The sequence below is a fragment of the Topomyia yanbarensis genome, chromosome 2 (assembly GCF_030247195.1).
Source record: "Topomyia yanbarensis strain Yona2022 chromosome 2, ASM3024719v1, whole genome shotgun sequence".
Classification (NCBI taxonomy): domain Eukaryota; kingdom Metazoa; phylum Arthropoda; class Insecta; order Diptera; family Culicidae; genus Topomyia; species Topomyia yanbarensis.
The window spans coordinates 151,831,242-151,837,362 of NC_080671.1; positions in this window are offsets into that span (position 1 = coordinate 151,831,242).

Below are 6,121 nucleotides of genomic sequence, written 5' to 3' on the forward strand. Positions count from 1 at the left end.
TGTTCTAGTTTGTCTGGTGTCGAAGGTTTTTTGGAGGAACGTGCAATTTTGTGTGTTGAAAATTTTAATCATTGACGTTCATTTTTAAGCCAAATTCCGTGGATCTAATATCGGTATCATTATATATTCTGTGATTCGTATAAGCTATGTGATAATATTATAAGTATTATCACAATGATTGCAATCAGGTTTGTGGTGCTTTGAATAATGACTATGTCTCAAAATATTGGTATTTACAATCAACTCAATGGCAATCGGGCAATTCGGCTAATTAGTATTTGAAGAATTTGAAGAAGTAATTAAAACAGGTATGCAATAGAGCGGAAATAGTTTTTTTGGCTGTGAACTGAAAATAGTCTCTCGGAAATAAGTGAAATTACATAATGAACACTTTCGTACGACAAATTACTGTGACAGATTATCAAGACAAAGTGCATCAATAAGCTAATCAATCTACTATTTGAATAGAAAAATATGTATACTTAGAACTCGGAACTTTGTGAAATTATGCGCTTCCTGCCTTGACATAACCGTGACCGATCGTTTTCATCTACCGCTGGATTTCGGTCTACTGTGTCCGATAGCGAGAGAGAAGGTATAGGGGACGGTATCGCCACAAATTGCAATATTGTGTACGAAACAGCAGCGGTTCTCACAGCGAGTAGAGGGCTGTAAACCACGCAACGAACATGGCACTATCTTCGCCCGTAGTACCAAGCGGCAAAGTGCTACATCAGCCTCGACATCAGCAGCACAACCGCATTTAGCACTACTCCCATCAGCACAAATACGAGCAGTCATGAAAATTTAGATATTTTATCGCATTTTCGTCACGCTCTAGATGTTTGCTGCCATGGTAGGATAGAAAATCCTGTCTCAAAAACTGACAAGAAGCATTGGCCTACTGTTGTTGCGAGAGCGTCTTGTTCGATGGTACCGAATGATGCCGACCGCAACTGCTTTTTTACGACAGCAACTTACGTTTTAGTCCTTCCGTTTTATTTTGGCAAAGCTTTTTCGGAGAAATTGAGAAATATGAACCAACTGAAATTCGTTTCTAGGTGGGGAAAGAAAGCGTCTGCGGTGAATACAAAATAAGTCATTAGAGTAATTTAAAAATTTATGATCTAGACTAGTCTAGGATGGATATGTTGCTCAGCAAACTTTGTGTGTTCATTTCACTCAGCTTCTTGTGATTATTTATGATTGACGTAAGTGGTTGAACTCCTTCGCTGCAAACCAAACTACTGTGGTGTCAAAAACCTTTAACTTATACTGATCAAATTAGCTGAATAAAATATTATTTTTTAAATATATTTCCTTCTTGATGCTTATTCTGTGCATCAGAAGGACTTTAAAAGAAGCTAGGAAATATATCTATCTTATAATAGAATATACTGAATTTTATTATCAAGGAACTTTCATATTATTGTTGCTAACGAAGGATCAAATTAAAGTGAGCGGACCCGTAAACAGAGGCGTTTGTCAATTCAGTGTACACGGAGTATCTCCTTCCAGCGATAACATCAGACCACTTTACAAAAAAATCACAATACCTTCTAAGGAAGGGAGGGGGGACGTGTTGGGGTTTGAAGATAATTCGCGAAAAGACATTTTTGACATTGAAAATTTCTTACTACATTATCTGGAGCTATGTAACGAAACTCTAGGGATTTTCGATTGATTGACACCGGTGTAGTGGAGTGCACTGGAACTGCACCATTTTTGCACTTTCTAGCAGAAGTTCAGAAAACTGGGATTGTTTCATTGACACTTCTGCTAGAAAGTGCAAAACTAGTGCACTCCACTACACCGGTGCAAATCAATCTAAAATCCTACATGTAAGGTTTGCATGCTTTTAGCTCCGCTATTACTAGATGGATTTTAATCATTTATATCACAGCCTATTCAGAAACGCTTAACTTGAATATTGGTATTTAATTTCTGTGAAATAAAAATACTCTATTGAAAATCGGTAAAATTGTAAAAGTTCCCGAATAAAGGGAAAATGTCCATCAACGAAGTAGCCATTTCAGGCGGTGCCGTCAATAGGAAGAATCTAAGTGGCTGTACCAAACACGAAAAGTTATAAATTATAGGTGCTGTGTGTCTGTTTGAATCAGTTTTTGCTCTTATGCCAAACGAGTAAAACTACAATAAACTACAATAAACGGAAGATGTAATGAATTTTCGGCAGCGGTGGCATCGCTCATAGTTAAACCGTGTACGAATTTTTGGGTGTCACAGAATGAAGCGGTGTGGAATCTGGCAAGCTGAAATCTCTCGAAATATTTAAGCAAAGAATAGACCCACTTAGTTTCTGCTACCATGTTGTGAGAGGCGACTAACAATAGGAGGCGTGCCGAAGTTGAGGTATCTATTCGTGCCGAAGACCGAAATACATTCTAAATACTTCTGTTCTAGCAATCTACCGTGATTTGTTTTGTTTCACGGAATCGTACTCGTTGTTGGAATACACATGTAGATGATCAGTCCCTTTGATGATAAATAACGGATCATTGCTTAAATATCAGGTCCATCCTTGACCGTTCTTGTCGGAAGTAAACGAGCGCGGTTTGCTGAACTAGACATACTCTGTCGACTGTACTAAGGAGCGGTGCGCCACTAGTCTGCTATAAAGTATGTGATATTTCTCGAACCAATTTGACCGAGTCCCGATACTTGTTCTCAGTTAATTCTGATCACATTAGAGTAAGGTGGGGTAAAAGTGCGTGGGGGGCAAAGGTTCGCATTGGATTTTTTGAAACATACAAACGCTAGAATCTGGGAACTCTGTATGGATTAAGTATATAATTAGGTCAACTGATCACACATATAAGCACGAAAGATTTGAATATGGCTTGAAATTAGCATAAGCACAGGCATAAGCATAAGAGATCGCCCGTAGGTGCTACTCCGTTATTGACCAGAACCAAATTAGGTTGCAATATGTTCATTGGAACAATATGCTTGGGAATAACATGATGAGTCACATTGTACAATCTGTTCTGATCCCTGCATGCTGATCAATACCAACGCCGGCCACGTCCGAATGCAGATCTTCTGGGAAAGGAAGGAATGTTGCTACTAGAGACCGAGGAATCCTCTGCATCTCCACATGTATCAAGGGAAAGGGGAGAGTTGTTAGCAAGTGTGCCAATAGCGTTATCGTGTAATAATTGCTCTGGACAGCCGGCTGCCGAGAATTTGGGAAATTTATCATTTGTTTTTTTTTTTTTTTTTTTTTTTTATTTCGATTATAGAGGTTTTAACCATAAGGTCATTCGCCTCTTCGGGTTAGAAAAATATCTTGTGAAAAATTTCTAACCCTATGTGCGGGGTCGGGACTCGAACCCAGGTGCGCTGCGTACAAGGCAATCGATTTACCAACTACGCTACGCCCACCCCCTTTATCATTTGTTGTATTTATACGATTAGCAAAATAAGCAACTTGAATCCGGATAGCCGGCTATAAGGAGCACTGCTTATATTTTTTTAATAATATTCAATCTCGCGACGGTTTTTTTTCGTGGTTTCTATCGTGTCGTTGCTGAATTTACCCGGCGATCGTTTGAATAAAATGCAGAATCTTATACAGAAGTAGGGTTCGTCGGGGTGCGGATGTGGGCGGTAAGTGGATTATCCGCACCGCAACCGCAAAAAAAATCATAAAACCGCACCGCTTACCGCAACCGCACTTTATTTACCGCACCGCACCGCGCGGTAATGCGGTAAATGCGGTAAAATTTTTATATTTTTAAAAATAGTGTTGAAAAATTGTACGTTTGTGTAACCATATATAATAAAATATTATTCTTATTCACACGAAATTTAACTTTAAGAGACTCCTCAAAATGTAATGTTTATGAAAAAATCAACTTTTGTATTTTCTATTAATAAAATTCCGTACATTTTAAGGCAAACATTATACATTCAAAAACGTTCTACTGCAGTAATAGGAAAACTTTTATTTTAGCAACCCTTCAGTTAATTGAAAAATGTGGAATAAAAATGTAATAAGAAATGAAGCTGCATATTTTTTTCTTTAAATTTTCATATTTTCAATGTTTTTGACATATGAAAATAAAATGGATGATTTTCGCATTTACGTAGTAAAAATCACCTTTAATTCTTAAAGGAATTTCACAAAAAAAATATTTAAAGTCGAAATACCAGTACTTCTATATAGTAGCGCATATATTCCAATACAGTGAAATAAAAACATATTGTATTTCATCTATAAGAACGACGCCATATTTGACGAAAAAAAATTGCTCTATACATTACATCTAATCAGGAGTCCGGTCTCAACCGGTACATAATTATTGAACATTAGAAAAACTGCAAAAATGTATGATTTGTAGCATACAGCAGAAATGATTTTTAAAAATAGGGGGTTTTACTGACAAAATATCTCAAAACTCTAATTTCCGCATTCTTCAAGAAACAGATGCATTCTCATTCAAAAACTAAGATTGCTCCTTTAAAAATGTATGAAGTGAAATTTTCTAAAGACTAGTTCTCGTTCTAGCATTTAATGTATTTTCCTCTAATATTTTCCCAAAGAGCCAATGGCAAAAACTTCAATTGAAGTGAACGGGAGTCAAACTATGTGGTATTTGGTAAAAAAGCTTCAAAAAAGCTACAAAATAGTCCTAACTGAAAAATATTAGGACTTAATTTGGTAGAAAATTATAGTAAATTTGAATGGAAGTACGCGAAAAAAAGTTATGTAGCATACTTTTTGAGAAAGAGTCCAATAAAATTGACTGCAGAAAAATTCACATTGAATTTACATAGCAATCAAAGAAGATAGAAATACAATGTTGATGAACGAATGATAGAATAATCATACTAATTTGGACCCCTCCTTATTTTGGACGCTTTCATACATTTGTATCCTTTACTGCCAATTACTCCAAATTCGTTTGGTTTGATGAAGATAATTATATTCTTTAGGTTGTGTTTAAGTCCCAGCATCATTAGTTCATCTCTAATTCCTTTAAATTAGTCAAAATTCACAGTTGAAAAATTGATGTCGAAAACAATTCATAATTCCACGACTTCCAACAGAAATCGAGAGAAGTGATGCACTTTTAAATTGGATTTAAGAGTAAAAATTTATTGTTTTTAAATGATCTAATAATTTTGTCTCGATTTGGATCTTGCATTTTATGTATTTAAAATGGTTAGTTTGTGAAGTTTTACTTAGAAGTTAAAATAACTAGTGCAAAATATGTCTTTAAAATAATAGCGTCAGAATATTTCGGTCACAGCTAGATTTTCTTTCGTTATAGCAGTCTGTTTATCAATTTAGAATAATCAAAATTATTACTTTATCAATTATTTTTTTGGGGTGCGGTTGCGGTAAAACCGCGCGGTAAAGACTCTTTCCCGCACCGCATCTGCGGGAAAAAGTGTCTCACCGCACCGCAGATTTTGCGGTGCGGGTGCGGTAAATACTAATACGGTAATTACCGCAACCGCGACGAACCCTATACAGAAGGTTCATCAAACTCTTCCATAGGTGTCGCGGAGTTGGCGGTCTGGAGGGGAACAGGGTCTAGGATTCGCTCCAAGCAAGCGATGCGACCCGTAATGCATAGTTTACCAGGTAGTAGTCGAGAACCCGACCGCTCGAAAAAGAAGATCCCCTTTAGTTTTTAGTCCTTTCCAAACTCTGGGCAGCCGGCCACCGAGAGCATCCCATGTTTTCCAAACAAAAGCAGTCCCAACTCCACACATCCGACCGTGGGAGTATTGCCCAGAAAAACCAATCCCATCCGCGTAATGGGCCGGATCACTATTTATTGCGACACTACTCAGATTAACATCGCCATTCCCTCTCTACGATATATCTTTGGATTGCAAACCACCGAGTGATAACACGCAATACAGATATAGAGCTATGACAGCTCGAGATGTTTCAAATCAACGAAAACACCTCCCACCTTCAACATCGGACTGCTTGTGAAACACACGCATACGAACGACTATATCGAACATTGAAGGGAAACACAGAGGATCGCCAACCTCATGCACGGGCCCGTCACCAACAGCGGAACTTGCAACTAGATTCATGAAAACAGACGCGGCGAACTTCCAGTACGTATCGACTCGC